The 17,656-nt window shown below is 47.7% G+C and overlaps 1 protein-coding gene across 4 annotated transcripts in view; it reads left to right on the forward strand.

Moving 5' to 3' along the window:
* Positions 1 to 17,656, forward strand: part of ZBTB16 (zinc finger and BTB domain containing 16) — a 204,806-nt gene that overhangs the window by 74,731 nt on the left and 112,419 nt on the right. The gene's annotated exons all lie outside the window — the stretch shown is intronic.

Below are 17,656 nucleotides of genomic sequence, written 5' to 3' on the forward strand. Positions count from 1 at the left end.
AGGGTGCCCTCTGGGCTCTCCACTTGAAGGTCTCCATCTCTATTTCTTGCCATGCTGCCTTTGCTGAGCGCCCACCAGAGGATGTGGCCCAGTCTTTCCAAAGGCTACTCTCATCTTGGATTTCAAAATGCAATCATGAGTTTGAGGTCCAGCACAGAGCCCCAGGGGCTCTTGCCTTTCAAGGCCTGAGCTTGGGGCTGAAGCTCTTACTGTGAGGAGCCATCAGGTTGATGGTATTTTCCTCCCAGGCCCTCTTACTGAGGTTCCTTCAGTGACCCCAACTATAAGGCTTGAAAAATGGGGCCTGGGCGGTCTTGGCCCTGGCTTGTTAGGTCCAAGCCTCTAAGAAGGAGACATCAGTCTCCTGGCAGGTCAGCATCCATGGAAATTGCTCCTCTGGCACAGGTGTTCGGCTGGATTGGCCTGGTGGTCCTCAGACATGTGTCATGACTACAGCAGCATCGCAGACCAGATTTCTGGCCATGTTTTTATGGTCCCTGGGGTAGTTGGCCCATGGAACTCTCCCCAGAGGCCCCCACAAGCTGGCAAAGTACTTAGGTCTCCCATGGGTGTTGGGAGGGCAGCCTGGCTCTTTTTGCCAGTGCCCAGAGAGCCCTGGTGTGGAGAGCATGGTGGGGTTGTGTGCAGCTTCTGACACAGGAGCAGGCCTGGCTGGGCCCCACCACGGGCTCAGGACAGCTTTCCCTTGGCTGGGGTGGATCTGTGAAAGTCGCTTCCCGTAGTCTGCACATGGACCCCACGCTTCATCAGCAGGGCTCAGGGACGATGGCATTTCACTGTATCTGCCTTCTGCTCTGTGCCTGATGTTTGGTCTTGGTGCCAAAGGAGGTCCAGGGAGAGAGTGATTTGCAAACCTCCAGTGGCTTTGATTTGTTCTCCCAGCTCTGGTTGCATTACCACCAAACAGAGCTGTATTTCCTCACTACAGCTTTGCATTGAGTCTTCCTCTGTCCTCCTTTCCCTCTCATTTTTCCTCTTTTTCCATCTTCAGACTCTGTGATGGCACAGGACGGGCAAAGTGTAGAGGGCTTCTGGGCTTCTAGACTCACAAGCTCAGCTGTGTCTTCAGTTATGAAGATAAGGAAAGGATTATTTCTTATATTTAACAGATGGGAATGGGGCCAGCTGATGGCCCTCCAGAGACACTGAGCGCAGCATTTTCTACCTGGGATTGGCCACACAGCGAAGGTATTTAACATGTCAGCATTTACACTCACCAGGTTGTTGGGTGGGATGGATATAGGCAAGGCCAGAAGAACTGAAATCCTCAAATGTTCTTAAAGCATCATTATGGGTTTTTACTCGTATTTTGATTAGCCCTCCCCTGGCTCAAATGGTAAAGAACCTGCCTGCAGTGCAAGATACCTAGGTTCGATCCCTGAGTCGGAAAGATATCCTGGAGAAGGGAATGGCAACTCACTCCAGTATTCTTTCCTGGAGAATCCCATGGTCAGAGGACCCTGGTGGGCTACAGTCCATGGGGTCGCAAAGAGTCAGACACGACCGAGCTGCTAACACTTCCCCCATCTGGGAAGTAAACAATGGTGGTGGATAAAAGAAATGTTACCAGAGAGAGAATTAAGAGGGAAAACTTTTGTTAAGTATTTGTTTTATAATAAACACTGCCTTGTGTTTTTAAATGAATACCTTTCAGGTTAATTCTAAAGCTTAAGATTTAGAAGTTCCCTGATTCTAGGATTTGAGTAATCCATATTACTCATGGGATCATTGGTCCAGGGGTCAGATAAGGACCAGTATTGAGTGTCTTTTTCTGTATCTAGAGATGTGCTGGATACTGTGGAAGATTGAAAGATGTATATGCTATAATCCCTTCTCTCAGGGGTTAAGGCCACACACTACACACACACCCGTACATGCACATGTGTGTACATCCACCACAGAGGTGGATGTAGCCTGTGGATCCTGTTAGTGCCCCAGAAATTCACCAGGTGTTGTCTGGGGGTATCAATAAGGTGATATGAGACACTCCTCCTCCTCCTCAGCAAAGCCTTATGGGCTGGTGTGATTGCAAGTGTGGGCACCAGCAGAAGATCATGGTGTCAGACAAAAATTCACTCCTGAAGTTGTGTGGTTAATGAATGTGACAGGCAGGATGGTTCCTCCCGCCCTCCGAGATGTGTGTGTCCTCCCTGAGAACTGTGAAGATGTTACTGGCAGTGGGGAACTGAGACAGCTAATCAGCTGACTTTGAGACAGAGAGGTATCTTGGATTATCCAAGTGGGTCCGAGATAATCAGTGTAATCACAAAGGCCTTAAGATGTCGGAAAGGGAGGCAGAAGAGTCAGAGTCAGAAAAGGAGATACGGGGACGGAAGCAGAGAGCCAGAGAGATGGCAGCCTGGGAGAGACAGCCTGGAGTTGCTGGCCTGGAGGATGGAGGAAGGGGCCACAGGCCAGGGAGTGAGAGCTGCCCCTGGAGCTGAGAAAGGTGAGGGAGCAGACTCTCCCCTAGACTCTCCAGGAGGAACACTGGCCGGCCCACACGGTGATTTTAGCCCAGGGGGACCCACTCTGAACTCCCTGCCTGTAGAACTGTGAGATTATACATTTGATTTATTTTAAGCTGCTAACGTGGTGGTAACTTGTTATAGCAGCAAAAAGAAACTAATGCAGCCGGGTGGAGGGAATGTGAATGGCTGGGGAGAGGGAACGGTGCTCTTTACTGTTCTCGGGAGTTCCTGCAACACAAGTGATTTTTTTCATCCCTTTCTGGGGAGCCAGACAGGACTGACCCTTATTCCACCCAGATTCTCAAAGCAAAACAAGCCCACCCTTGTCTGTACCTCCCTTCCTTCTGTGGGATGTCTCCTCTCTCCCCTGCTCTGTACTCACTGACTGGGTACAGATTCTTGAGGTGGGGCGCTGGCTAAAGATGGGAAGAGGGTTGCGTGAAATTAGGTGACATTTTTCTGCCTTGAGGGATAGGCTTGGACCCTGGCCAGCATGGTACCTGGGGTTCCAATGCCTTACTCCACCTTCCTTCCCTCAGCTTCTCTTTTGAACTTATCTTCCTTGTGTGAACAACCTGAAGTTTTTAAAAAAATAAGTAGGTTCTCCCAGGAAGGGCTAAAAATAGCACTTGTTTTCAAGTCTTGGCATTTTGTGAAGGTTATTGACTGCCATTTGGAGGGTAAGGTGCCGTCTAGGAGCAGCTGTGGAAATGAGGTCCTGCCCCCATAGGTGAGAGGGTCTCATGAGCTCATCAACCACAGATTTGTCCAGAGGCTGTCAGAGTTGCGGGAGGCGGAGCATCCTCCTTTTACAGAGGGGGGAAACTGAGGCTTAGAGAGCTTATATGACCCATGGAAAATCTTTTAAGTTTGTGGCCATCTGAGAGCTTTCCCCTTTTCTGGCTCTGCTGTGTTTTAAGGTTTTTGCCTTCTGATATTGCCAGTCTGAGGGCGGTAGGTGAATTGTGGTGGTAGAGACAGAGCTCAGCCTCCCAGGATTCCCCCAAGAGATGAATGAAACTAATCAGATAGAATATTGCCTCCCAAAGGGTTTAGTTGGTGAGGTATTACTCTCCATCATGGAACCTGAGAATAATGTCTACTGAGGATGACTTTGTCTTGGGTGTTTCAGTTTTATTTTTAAGATTCTAGCGTAGGTTTAAGTGAAGGGCATCAGCCTCCTTGAAGGTCATAACGTACTGTCTCTGGGGTTTGTGACTTAGCTCTTTTTGCTGGATGATATGTTTAGTACTGTCTCTTATTGTCCCGTTCTTCTGCCTCCAAATCTCCACAACGGTCCCATGTTCTCTCTGACATTTCTTTCCTGGAAGTCTTTAAAAATATTCTAGGTTTTCTGTCTGTAATGCTTAAGTTCCTTTATTCCTGGATACAGAGAAGGCCCAAGGACCTCCCAGGCTGTCTAAGCCCTCTGATTCTTGGAAGGTTAAACTATTAAGGAAACTGCCTCTGTGTCTTCTCTTATTTCCTGCATGCAGGGGTGACCTTTGGGGGCACATTGTTCAGACCAACCATTATCTCTCCCATTTGAAGTCTGCTTCTCTTCATCTCTCTACCAAAAGAGAAACTAAACCTTATTGTCATGATTAAGGTCACAGCTGATAGCCAGGTAAAGAAGTCAGTGCTCCCCCACTCACAGAGCTTCCCCGTTCCCCAGCTCTCCCATCCTCTCCAAGATGCAAGTGCCTTGGGAAAGAAAGAAAGTGGAGAGTAAGCAAGAAAGATGAAAAGGCTACCTGTGGTCCTTTCCATCTCTTAGCCTCGCTGGAGAAGGAACTTGGCCACACACTTGTTGGCTCTAGGGAGGTGACATGATGTGAATGTCCAGACGGCAGTTAAGTATTTATATGACCAGACCCAAGGATTTCCAGGCGCTTCCAAATCCTTCCAGCCTCCTCACAGTGAGAGTCCTGGAGGCTTCCAGCAAGACAATTAGCACATGAATTAAATTATGTCTCCTGGAAGGGAGCCAGAGTTCCCTGCCTACTGTGGGATAGTTGATTTCATTAAGGTTGACCATGTCCTTCTCTTTGGGCAGAGAGAGTAAAGATGGGTTCCGTGGAGAAGACAATGAAGCAGTAGCATTGGAGAACGACTCTGTGGATGGTAGGGGGCTTTCTGAGACCCCGATGGAGTCTCCCTCCTCCCCAAGTGGATGGTGCAGAGCTGGGGACAAATCCTAGCTGGCTGCTCTGAGCACATGCCCCTGTCTGGGTGATGAATGCAGCAGGCCCTGTGCTGTGCATGTGACAGGTGCAGAGGGAGCCACTCAGGTGAGCACTGACCTCCTGGTTGAGCCACAGAGAAGGCAGCAAGTGAGGACTGGCTTGTGGGGCCCTGGAGAGGAGCTTGGTGAGGACCAGGATGAAAGGGTGCTCAGGGACTGCTGACAGGCCCACCTGTAAGTCCTCTGTTCCTAAGATGGAAAGAAAAGCAAGTGGCAGGGAGAGCAGGAGGCAACTCTTATCAACCCCATGATAGGGTCTAACCCTGGGAGCTGCCCATTGAGAGCGTAGCAGGCCTGAAGAGTGGCCAGGGTTGGTATCCCCAGCTTGACAGACCACAGAATCTGGAGCCAGGAGAGGATGTAAGAGCTGAGGGAGGGATGCATGGGGGTTTAGATATTTGCAGACAGCAATCAACCTTGGACAGAGAAGGAGCACTCTCTTTTGCCTTGTTGTTTGGAGCCTAAATGTGAAACTTGGAGCACCCTCCATCTGATGTTGAGCCTTGCATCTCCTCTCCCCTGTTCTTGTCCTGTGTTGTTAGCTTCTTACATGCTTATGTTCCCTGCTATGTTTTAAGGTCCTTGAGGGTATAGCCTGTGTATTACATTTCTTTGAACCTTTCCACAGTGGCTAACAGCATGCTTTGCATTTAGTGGGCAATAAATATCTGTCTACTTTGAGTGGACGGGACTGCCCCTCCCTGTTCCCTTCCTCCTAGAGGAGCTAGTTACTCATATTCCCATGGTCTCAGTCATCACCTGTCCCCCAGCCAGCTTTATGTCTCAAAAAGAAGCTGATGCCAGCCTCTTCCTCCTGCAGAGGTGCTTTTGTGAGAGTTTGTAAGACAAACATCGTGTGATGCAAATGGCAGCCACCAAACAGAGTGGTGCCTAGAACCGCACTTCTGAAACCCGATGGAGACCCTTCTCCAGACTGTTGCTGTTTATCTGTGGATCTCTCAGCTCATCGATCGAACTGATCCTCTCTCCTGAAGGGGGAAGGGGGCGGCCTGTAATTCCCTGACGTCTCCAGTTATTATTTTTACTGTCCTTCCTTCCTTCCTGCTCCTCTCCAAGCTCCTTTATCCGCCAGCTCTGCCAGTGTGTTCAGTGTGATTGTTTCAGCTTTTTTTGGAAACGGGAAGCCTCATTTTACTATAATAGTTCCTTAATGATTTTCTAAATGAAACTTGCATACTTCATCTGCTCCCTCACTTTTCAGATATTAAACAAATAATCTCTAAGAGGTTTCCTTTCTTTTTTTACCTTTTTTTTCCCTCAGAGACCAGCAGTTTGCTCAGCCAGATGGTGAGAGATGGAGTGTGTTGTGGGGACGTGCCCGCTTGTGTGTGCCCTGTAGTAGGGGATTCTTGGGGAGGGTGTGGTTTCTGCTCACTCTTTGCTTGTCTCTCTGGCATCCAGCTAGGAAGCAAGACAGAGCACCCTTGGCAAGTGACCAAGACAGAGTGGGCGGCAAGAAGGCCCCCTCACCCTGATACTCCTGTGAGGAATCCACTTGTCTGCGAAGGGGCGGCTGTGCAGGAGGTCGCAGAGCAAGTGCCTGGCCAGTCTCCAAGGCCAGATGTGCTTTAGTGCCATGTGTCCTGGTGGGAGGGCTTCTGGGGCACGGCAGGCCTCTGCTGTGGCACCACCCGCATCATCCTGTGCCCCTCCCCGTGCCAGGGGCCTGTGATGGTGCCCTGTGAGCTTGCTCCCCAGTCCCACCTTGGTCCCTTTGAGCATCTGGTCTACAGCCTCCCATGCTGCTCCACGACTCTCAGCTCCCCCTCGCTGGGCTTCTGGCTGGCCACCCTTTGCTCAGGAACCATGGGATTCTCAGGCTTGCTTTGCCCTCATCTGAAATGCCTTTCCTCTTCTCTGCCTGCTACTCAACCTTGTTGCCTTCTAGGAAGTCCATCCTCAGGGGAGTCCTTGAGTTTTTGGTTCCTGCTGAATCTGAGTGTGGCGGTTGAAGTGAAGACCTGACGCCTAAGCGTAGGAGTAAGAACCGGTTTACATTCTTCTGTGAATGGTCTTCTCGACTGGACGGCAAGCTGCAGGGAGGCAGGCGTTGTCCTGTGCTTTGGTTGTATCTTTCATTGTGTCCATACCTGATTGATTCTCAATCTGTCTGGGCTGCTGAGAGAGGAAATCTACTTGGATGTTTTTGCTTCCCGCCACACTTGGTGACCAACCAAAGATGGCTAAGAGAAGTAGCTCCTCCATTGCACGTTCTCGCTCTACATTCCCATCAGGAGATGATGGTCTGTTTAATTGCATGGACACTGCTGTCGGGTAACAGAAGCGGTGGCTCTGCTGAGTTCCCTGCCTTGGTAACATGGACTCCATGGAGCCAGGTGCCTGGCATTGAGACAGGTGGTTTATTCTGATCTCTCACTTCTTGTACCTTCTTGTGGGACTGAAGTATCTTCGAGATGGGTGGTTTATTCTAATCTCTCTCTTGTATCTTCTTAGGGGACTAAAGTATCTTATACATGCATAGCTGGGATGCTGTGTTGGCATTTTATTCTGGGAGGCTGATCTAACTACCATCTTTGGAAATATCCTCCTTCTCAATACAGAATTTGGGTACTTTTTTCTGTCGCTCTCCTTCCATGGTTCCTGCCCACACCAAGCCTTCTACTCCAAGCCAGCTCCATTGTTTGTTTCAGGGAGGGTTTTGGTGGCTGGTCAATGACTGCAGTGCTCAAATCAAAGTCTGCCTCTGTCTTAGGACTCTGCACAGTCCAGCCCTTGCTACGACCTCTGCAACCCACTTCTTCACCTGACCTCTCTGGATAGCCAGCCAGACTCCCAGAGCCTGGTCCAGCATGACTTGGCAAGTCTTGGCTCATGTGATGCCACTTATCACATGGAACTTTCTCCCTTATCCGAGGCCGTTCCTAGGGACTATTCTTAATAGTCCCTAACATGGGTTGGTAGAGCTTCAGAGCTTACAAAGCCCCTGAAAGGACCAGCCCAGTCTCACCGTGCCCTCAAGCCATCTCTAGCCACACTACTCACCTTTTAAGCTGCTCCTCTTCTGCACATCTGAAACATGGATAATTTGTCAGCATTCTGTTCATAACCACATCCTCCACTTGGGATTCTTTGTCTCTTTCTCAGCAGCTATGTGATGAACCAACTGGAGGAGCTGGGTCTATCTTTCTTCTTCTTCAGCGTTCTACTAGCTGATTTATTTAGCACATGTCCTCAGCTCTTTGTTGTGTCTTTTTATATGCAGTCTCATTTTTCTGTCCTCTGGGGTCATGATGTCATTATCCCACTTGGCAGATGAGAAAACCAAGGCTTAGAGAATCACAGCATCTTAAAGCTAGTCGGTTGTCAACCTGAAATTTACAGTGAGGGCTGGTATCAGAGTCTTGAGTTTTTAACGTGTTTGCTCTGCCAACTAGAAATGTAACAGGCTCTGCCACCTACCAACTTGATAACCTCAGACAAGCTGATTACTTCCTGTGGCTCAGTTTCCTCATGGCAGAACAGAAATGCAAATACCCTTGCCCAGCGGAGTTGTTCTGAGGGTTGAATGAGATGGTGCACATAGCAAGTGCTCAAATATGTCTTGGATCCCATCTTCCTAATCCTCCTTCATTACCAACATCATCTTAGTATTGTTGTCTGTGTTACATCATCACCTCTCAGGTCTCAGGTATCCCCTTAGCACCTAACACAAGGTTATGCGTGTGGCTTGTGCTCAGGAAATGCTTAATTAATGAATGAGAAGAGCCTTCGGTTTCCAGAGGTGACTTGGTGACAAATACTCGGTGTGATGTTGTCTTCGTGACAGATACTGATTACAAGGTTGTCTTTGCCAGTGTTCAATCTTGGCAGGTTGTTGCAGTGGTGGTGGTTGGGGGTGGGGGACGTGGGTGGTGGTGGTATGATGGACGCTGTAGCGAGAACCTTCCTGCAGCCTGAAAACTTTTCTCCTTCCCACCCCCTTCCCCAGTAGCTCTGAGCCCTGCCAAGTCTGTGCACAAGCCTTGAAATGACAAAGTACCCTTTAGTTAATTGCACAACGGATTGCCTAGAGTTAAAAGTTCTGATTTATATGACTATAGCTCTAACTGCTCAATAACACAGGCCTGTAATCTACTTTCATTTCAAACAGAACGGTGATTTATAGGGCAGCATGCCGCTTTAGCTCAGAAATGAGGTGTTCAACATATGCTCTGTTGACATAAATTTGGAATTTATCGCTGTTGTCAAAACTGCCTGTTGGACAAAGGTGGGTATTAAGGCAATAAATGGCTCAGAATAGTTTTCTGTCACATTTCCTAACCATTGTATTCAGTCTATTTGAGGGGAAAATATATACTTAAAAGTAATCAAATGTCCAAAATCCATGCATCTTGTTTTGAGTGGTGAGGAAGGGGAGGGTGGCGGGGTGCAGGGGCTGGGAGAGGGTTGGGGTGCGTCGGGTGTGTTGTCCAGGAGAAGCCTTTTGGTGAAGTTATGGCCTATTTTAAAAAGATTCCACTTGGCTTCCTCTCCCCCATCCCCATTAGGAGGTGGACTTTCCTTTCTTATTTACAAAGAAGGGGAGGAAAATGAAAGCTCATTAAATAAAAATAGTAAAGGACATTTTTATGTGTGGGCTTAAAGCCAGTGATGTCAGGGAGGAGTTAGTGAGTGGGACCAGGAGGGAGGCAGAGTGCGATTTTGTTTATGGGGAAATAAAGCCACCGGCTCGCGTCAGCCTCCGTTTCCCTGCCACCCCGGCGAGCACCGGCTTGCTGTCACCTTCCTTCCATTGGTTCCGGGTCTTCCAAGGGCCACGTAACCCCTCAACCGCCTGTGCAGGTTAAGGAGAGTTGGGTACCAGGCTCTGCACACTGTGCTGTGTGTACCCCAGCCCTCTTCTGCTTATTTGTTGCCCACGGGCTGGCCAAGATGCCTCTGCCCACTCACTCCTCCCCAGAACATATCCTGAGCAGCCACAGATCCAGCCCCTTTGTGAGGCTGGAGATTATGGAGAAGTGAGGCTGCATCTGTCTTCAGGTCGTTTTCCATCTAGTAGGAGAGTCAGACAAGCGAGCCATGCAGCCCCAAGCGCTGCTGCTGCCATAGTAGGTGCACAGGCAGAAAGGATGGGGCGACATGGATGCTTGTCAGCTCTGGGAGTGGAAGGACCGTGGAAGCACCCTAGAGGTGATGCTAGCTTTCCTACGAGGAGAAATGTCCCTTTGTGGCTATTAGATCCTGTAGGGAGAATACAGGAAAAATAATACCCTAGTGATAGGCTTTTTAAAAATGGTGATGATGCTGTGGCCAGGTGATCACTGAGACGTGTCGGTGTGGGTTTTCTGTGCCGTGTACTGTAAAAGTGAGGCCAGGGTCCCTGTGCATCGAGGCTGCCACCTCCCTTGTCCTGTGCATTGGCTCCATGCCGCGGACTCGTCACCGCATCCCCTGGGTGCGGGGCCACCAGGCAGGTAACACAGAAGATTTAGCGAATGTGGTCAGAGTCATGACCACATTGACTCTTTTTAAGAATCTCTTTTCTCCATCCTCTGTTTTATGATAACATAGCTTGTGGTCTGCGGTCCTGGGTGCGTGTCTGTGAGATGGAAAGTACGAGCCTACCCAGAGAGCTGGCTGTGTGGTGGCTGCCGGCCATGCCCAGCGTCCTGGGTATTACGCATTTCCTGCACACCCCGCTGGGCAGGCTTACAGGTTAGGAGCTGGCGGAGCGAGCAGGCTGCCTGGTACTCCTCCCTGTGAAATGAGGCCCAGCACGGGGAGAAGATGCATTATTGTTTTTATTTTGTTTTTCCTTTTATCTCATGCCCACGTGCTTGGACCGTCTCAGTGTCGATACATGTGCACTCTTGTACACACATACAACCCTCCTTTCTCTTGCCCTCGTGCGTGACACCAAGATGCACACTCGCACACACAGTCCTGCGCACACGCAGTGTGGATGCTGTTGTCAGCCTCCTCCGTGTGGCTCGCCCTCCCTTTGCCACCAACCCTTGTCCTTTTCACACAAAGCTCCCCGTTGGGAAAACTCATAATTTTTACACCACACGGTCTTGACTGGCCATTGCTGGAATTACTGTCTCTTTGAAGTGCTTTCTGCTGGGGCATTTACAGGCCGTTTTAATTACCTGCAGCTTGCAAGGGGCCTTGCTCTGTCCCAGCCTTGGTTTGTTTGTTCTTTGCAAGGAGTCTGTACAGCAAGCATAGAGCTGCCTTCTTTTACAAAGAGAGACAAGGGGAGCAAAAGAAGTTTGAGGAGCCCTTCTCGAAGCTTCTCCCCCAACTCCCACACTTAGGGAAGGGAGGCCAACCTTGCTCTTGGCTTGCCTGTGTCCTCATCTCTGTGGGTCTCTCTCCTAGCCTTTTCCTGGGATAGTTTTGTTTGTATGTGTTGATTTTAAGTATATTTTCAAACTTCCCGTCTTAGATAAGCAGGGCTATCAAATAAAGCTGCTCTCCTTGCTGACCAAATCAGAGTCAGCTGCAGTTGAGCTGGGATCCTGGGCATATTTTTTTTCAACTAAATCTGTTTAAGGCGTGTGTGTTATTAAATTATTGAGTCTGGACATGGGGTGGAGAGTGGGGGTTGAAATCATATGCAAAGGTAGAACCCACTTTGAGCTGTCTGGAGTTTTATTTTCCTTGTCTTCATTTTTTCATTCGATTCTCTCTCTCTCTCTAGAATGAGCTAAATATAAATAGCCTTCTTTGGGGTTTCTGTTAAACACAAGTGTGGCATGTCATGTCTGCAGATGAAGATGCGAGCTTAGTGCTGGAGCCTTGGAAATGTATCCCCTTCTCCGCAGGCTTTTAGAGCAGAAAGAATCTTCATTCATTTATTCATTTAGCCCAAAAATGTACTGAGAAATTGGAAACCTCATACATTGTTGATGGGAATGTAAAATGGTGCAGCTGCCTTGCAAGAGTCTGGCCTTGGAAGGGTCCTCAGAAGGTTACACATAGAGGTACCAGTAAGTCTGTTCCTAGGTGAACACCCAGGAGCAGTGGAAGCAGATGTCCACAGATAAAACTTGTACACACATGGACATATTGAAGCATTATTTATAATAGTCAAAAGGGGAAACAACCGGAAGTTCATCTGCTGATGAGTGGATAAATTAGATGTGTAAATTAGCCCTATATATGTACATACATACAGGGCTTCCCTGGTGGCTCAGACAGTAAAGAATCTGCCTGCAATGCGGGAGACCCAGGTTCAATCCCTGGGTTGGGAAGATCCCCTGGAGAAGGAAATGGCACCCCACTCCAGTATTCTTGCGTGGAGAATTCATGGACAGAGGAGCCTGGCGGGCTACAGTGCATGGGATCATAGAAGAGTCAGACATGACTGAGCGATTCAAACTTCACTTTCTCATACATACGTAACAGGAGGGACTAGTGGTAAAGAACCCACCTGCCAATGCAGGAGACTTAAGAGACTGAGGTTCGTTCCCGTGGTCAGGAAGATCCCCTGCAGGAGGGCACAGCGACCCACTCCAGTATTCTTGCCTGGAGAATCCCATGGACAGAGGAGCCTGGAGGGCTAGTCCATGGGGTCACAAAGAGTCGGTCATGAGCATGCATACACATATCATCCCATGGAATCAAAAGGAATGAAGTACTGATGCATGCTACTGAATGGACAAGCCTTGAAAACATTATGCCAAGTGAAAGAAGCCAGACAAAAGAGGTTTCCTGTGTGATTCCATTTCATCAATGTTCAGAATAGGTAAATCCATTGAGAAGATAGATTGGTGGTTGCCAGAGACTGGGGGACAGGAGAATAGGGAATGACTGCTAACAGGTAGAGAGTTTCTTCTGGGGGTGATAGAAATGTTCTGGGAATGGAAATAATGGTGATAGTTGCACAGCTCAGTGAATATGCTGCTGCTGCTGCTAAGTCGCTTCAGTCGTGTCCAACTCTGTGTGACCCCATGGACGGCAGCTCACCAGGCTAAAAACCGTCAGAGTAACTTTAAAGGAGTAAATTTTATGGTATGTATGTAAATGATCTCAATAAAGCCGTCACTTAAAAAATGTATCGAATGCTTACTCTGTACCAGGCACTGCGCCAGACTCTGAAGCTACAGCAGATAGTTTCTGCTTTCAGGGAGCTTATAGTCTAGTAGAGATAAGGAATAGCAGCAAAAACACGGTGTATAGCTGTCGGTCGTGGCAAGTGCAGGAATGGATATGCCGGAAATCAGTGGAGTGCAGTGATGGAGAATAACGCTGATGCAGAACCTACCCACGTGGACTTCGGCTCCAGTGCAGTCTTAACTTTCCCAGAACTGGGCACCCAGAAGGTGCTTAACAGATATTAAACAGCTGTCGGGGGTGAGGCTGCGAGCATTCCCTGAGGTCTTCCCTGTAGGAGGTGATGAAGTCCTTTCAGGAGCCAGCCTGCTGTGGGCGCTGGGTGTCATCATCGGACTCACCTGTGCGCTCCGTGGCCCCGTTTACTTCCCGATTCACATTGGGTGAGTCCCGGGCGTGTGCTCATGTCTCCTCTCTTGCTGGTGGTTTTCTGGTGCCTCTAGGGGTATGAGGGGACGTTACGGGTGGAGCACGTACTCTCTCAGGTGGGCAAGTGTGCGTGTGGAGCGGGAGGTGGGAGATGTGGAGACTTCTGCCTGCTTTACGGGAAGATCAGTGACTCACCGTCAGTGTCGTCTTCCACGGAAAGCGGACTGTGCTCCCTTCCCCAGACACGAGGTGGCTGAGACCGTCCTCAGCAAACCCTTTCGGACTCGGATGTGATTTATAAACACACTAGCCGTATTATTATTAAATCTCTGTAGACTAGATATTTTTTTTTTGCACTTTTCTAGAAGGAAAAAAGAACTAGCAGAGAAATGGCTATCTATTGGGGCTTTGCCTTTTTCCTTCATTAAAATGACAATGACTTTTGCAGTGTGATTGGATGTCCACACAGGTTCATCTGTGCACTCCCCGATCTTGCGTTTCGAGACTGATGTTCAGAATGATGGCTCCAAAATCTCAGCATCCTCATAGAGAAGTAATTCAATTTTCGGTGTGCTAAAGCAGAAAGAATGAGGCAATATACATTAAGAAGATTTTCAGAAGGGTTTAATTCCACAGGAACTTTCTCCTCAGGCCCTTAATAAACCTCAGTTATTTTCAATAGTCTCTAAGGATTCATGGCTGGTCTGTGGGATGGGAAGGCGGTAGAATTTTGGCTGCCTGGCTAACAGGAGAGCATGTCAGAATGAGCCTAGATAACTACAAGAACGACATTTCCTCCGCACACCCGGGCAGAGCAGGAAGATTAAGGGGGAATCTGTAGCTTTTTGAAAGGGTTTTCCTAGAAATTGGCTATTTTTACTGGTTGAAAGCTTCATATAGGAGTGACAGAGCGAAAAAGCGCTGCTCATCCGTAATCATAGTTCAGTTCCCATATAGGGCCTTTTGGGATCTGGAGAGAATATTTTGGGTTTATTTTTGTTTCCCTTGGGCTGACATCATGAAGCATGCCTCATGGTGCCCTGTTTTGGGTTTGGAAAAAAGCTCTGAAAAGCTATAAATCTTAAGGTATTTTACTTTTTTTCCTCTTCCCTTTTCTGAAAGCACAACTTTTCTGGTTTCTTAAAAAAAAAAAAAAATTAAAAAAAAAAAGAAAAGAAAACTACAAAAGTGTGTATTGATCTCCTTCCCTCACATCTTAACTGGCCCGGCTGTAATACCTTGCTTACATCTGCCAGGTTTTTGTGCAGTTTTGCAACATCTCCTTAATCCAGTGAGCATAAATAGAACATTTCAATCATATTTGGCTACCAGGAAGTTCGCAGATAAGCACGCTAAGACCTTGTTGAAAGAAGACCGTATGAGATTGTGTGTGATAAGATCATCCTATAGCCTGGTGCACAAATGAAAAACTTTTGTTCTTGGTGAAATTTGTTGATAGAGATATTTCAAATAAATGACTTGGGAGAACTTGGTGCTTTAAAACAAAGGGCCGGTTACATAACAGCCAGAAGCCTGGGCCTCCCGGTGCTGGGCTGCCACGAAGATCCTTCTTTGAGCAGTTGCTGCGGGGAGATTAGCACGGCCCTTTGTCATTTTTGACGTTGTGTTTTAACACTCTGGGGCAGCCTTATCTGAAAGCACTGTACTTCGTGTGGTTATGCCGTGGGGAATGACATTGTTCCTCCTCATATTTTCAAGGCTCAGGACAGCCCCTGCCACTCTTCACTCAGCTCCAGATTGGCCTTGATCCCGGGCCAAGGCAGAATGCATGGTTTTCCTTCCAAGAAGCCCAGGGAGGTCTTCTCTTTTGGACAACAGGGACAACTGTTCTATTTTAAAACGTTAGCTTAAAATATAGTTGATTTACAAGGTTGTGTTAACTTCTGTATAGGAAAATGATTCAGTTATACACACATTCTTTGACTTACTCGTTTTCATTACGCTTTATCACAGGGCTTTGAATAGCGTTCTCCGTGCTGTACAGTAGGACCTTTTTGCTTGTCCGTTCTCTATATAATAGATTGCGTCTGCAAATCCCAAACTCCCGGTTCGCCCGTCTCGCTCCTCCCCCTTGGCAGCCGCAGGTCTGTTGTCTGTGTCTGCGTGTCTGTTTCTGTCTTATAGACGAGTTCGTTTGTGTCATATTTTGGATTCCACATGTAACCGATATCACATGGTATTTGTTTTCCTCTTTCTTCACTTAGTGTGATAATCTCTAGGTCCATTCATGTTGCTGCAAATGGCATTACCTCATTCTTTCTTATGTCTGAGTGGTACTCCATTGTGTGTGTATATCTTTATCTGCATCTGTATGTCACATCTTCTTTATCCATTCATCTGTTGATGGACATTTAGGTATCTAGGTTGTTGGCATGTCTTGGCTATTAGGAGTAGTGCTGATTTGAACATTGGGTTGCATGTATCTTTTCAAATTGTAGTGTTCTCTGGATACATCCCCAGGAGTGGTACTGCTCATTCCTGTGGTGATTCTGTTTTAAATTTTCTGAAAACAAAATATTGTTTTCCATAGTGGCTGCCACCAGTTCACATTCCCACTAACAGTGTAGGAGGGTTTCTCTCCTTTTCTCCACACCTTCTCCAGCATCTGTTAAATGTAGACTTTTTAATGATGATCATTCTGACTTTTTGTGAGGCGATACCTCATTGTAGTTTTGATTTGCATTTCTCTAATAATTACCGATGTTGAGCATCTTTTCATGTGCCTGTTGGCCATCTAAAGGGACAACTGTTTGTTACTGGTGTGTGTGTGTGTGTGTGCGTGCACACATGTGTGCGTGCATGCATGTGTAAAAGGCAGTGTGGTTTTTTAACCTCTACATTTTTTCTCCTTGAATTCCCTTTCATATTTGTCTGTTTACTGAGCAAAGATGCACTGAGTCCCTCCTATGTTCTGGGCTCAGTGACAGAGATTGAGGGGATGTTACCAGTATGGACTCTTCACAAAGAAGATTGTAGTCTGGCTAGCACAGGCCCCTGTTAACCCCACAGCCCTTTAATGTCATAAACCTGGTTGGAAAAGGCCTAGGAAGTCATCTAACTCAATTCTTGCTTGGCTCCAAAGCTGCAGAGTGAAATCTGGAGAGGGTAAGTGATTTGACCAAGGTCGCTGGGACGGTTCCTGGAAGAGCTAGAGTGAACATTGTGTCCCCCACTCCCCGTCCAGTTTTTTGGTCAATATGTGTGTTAGTTGCTCAGTCATGTCCACCTCTCTGTGACCCCGTGGACTATGGCCCACCAGGCTCCTCAGTCCATGAAAGTCTCCAGGTAAGAACACTGGAGTGGGTTGCCATTCCCTTCTCCAGGGGATCTTTCTGACCCAGGAATCAAACCCGTGTTTCATTATGTCTCCTGCACTGGCAGGCGGTTCTTTACCACTAGTGGTCAAAATACCATGCTTCTAATCTAGACTTTTGAGAAAATATGCCTCTTTAAAAGGCTCTGAGGCAACGGCCTCCATCTTCCATGGCCCATAGGCCTGGATCCCCAGCAGAGGGATGCTTGCTGTCAGCCTGCTCCCCGTTTAGCAGCACAGAAGGTGTTAACTAGCACTCTGTTAGTTCTTGGTTGCTTTTTTTAATCTGTTGTTTGAAATCCTTGCTTTTTATTGGTATATTTACTTTATGGCATACATAAAGAGCTGTATTAAAAAATAAATTGTGTTGTAAAAGCATTCGCTAATGTTTATTAATATTGACTAGTCAGAGAGCAACGAACTCTATTGCTAGAAGGATAATTTGTGGTAATACCAGCTAAGCATTCACAGCTTGTCAAATGACTGTCTAATCTCAACGTTTAAAAAAAGTGGGTAAAAGGACAATTTCCCTTATTTATGCCTTGAGAAAATGAACGTGACCCACTCCCTAGCCAAGATTAGAACTATGCTTGCTTTTTCTCTCTGGGGGTGCCAGGCCTCCTGTCTGAATCCAGGCAGTTCCAGGGCTGGCTTTTAGTGTCGGCTATCCCTTGGTCTGGGGGTGCTTGGCAGTTGCTTCAGGAGCTGTAGCCTCTCATGGGTCTGCTCTGGCTGCCTGTGTCGGTGCTGAGGGACTGGAGGGAGAAATGGAGTCCTGGTTCCTGTCTTCCAGGAGCTTGTAGATTTGAAGAACTTACAAATGGCTTAGTCCAGAATTGTGGACTTGATACTCCAAGAAAGTACCTAAGGAGGATGACACTGGATGTGCCTGTGGACCCTTGGTGACTGAAATAGATCACTCACTATTGACAGCGTTAAAAGATGTTCTTGTGGGACTTCCCTGGTGGTCCAGTAGTTAAGACTTTGTACTCCCAAGGCGGTTTGAGTGCATGGCTGGGGAACTAAGATCTCGCATGCTTGTGCATTGCATGGTATGGACTAAGAAGGAGAGAGAGATGTCCCTTGAGAAGATTCCCTGTCACCCTTCGAAAGTAG

This window comes from Bos indicus, chromosome 15 (assembly GCF_029378745.1).
Source record: "Bos indicus isolate NIAB-ARS_2022 breed Sahiwal x Tharparkar chromosome 15, NIAB-ARS_B.indTharparkar_mat_pri_1.0, whole genome shotgun sequence".
NCBI lineage: Eukaryota > Metazoa > Chordata > Mammalia > Artiodactyla > Bovidae > Bos > Bos indicus.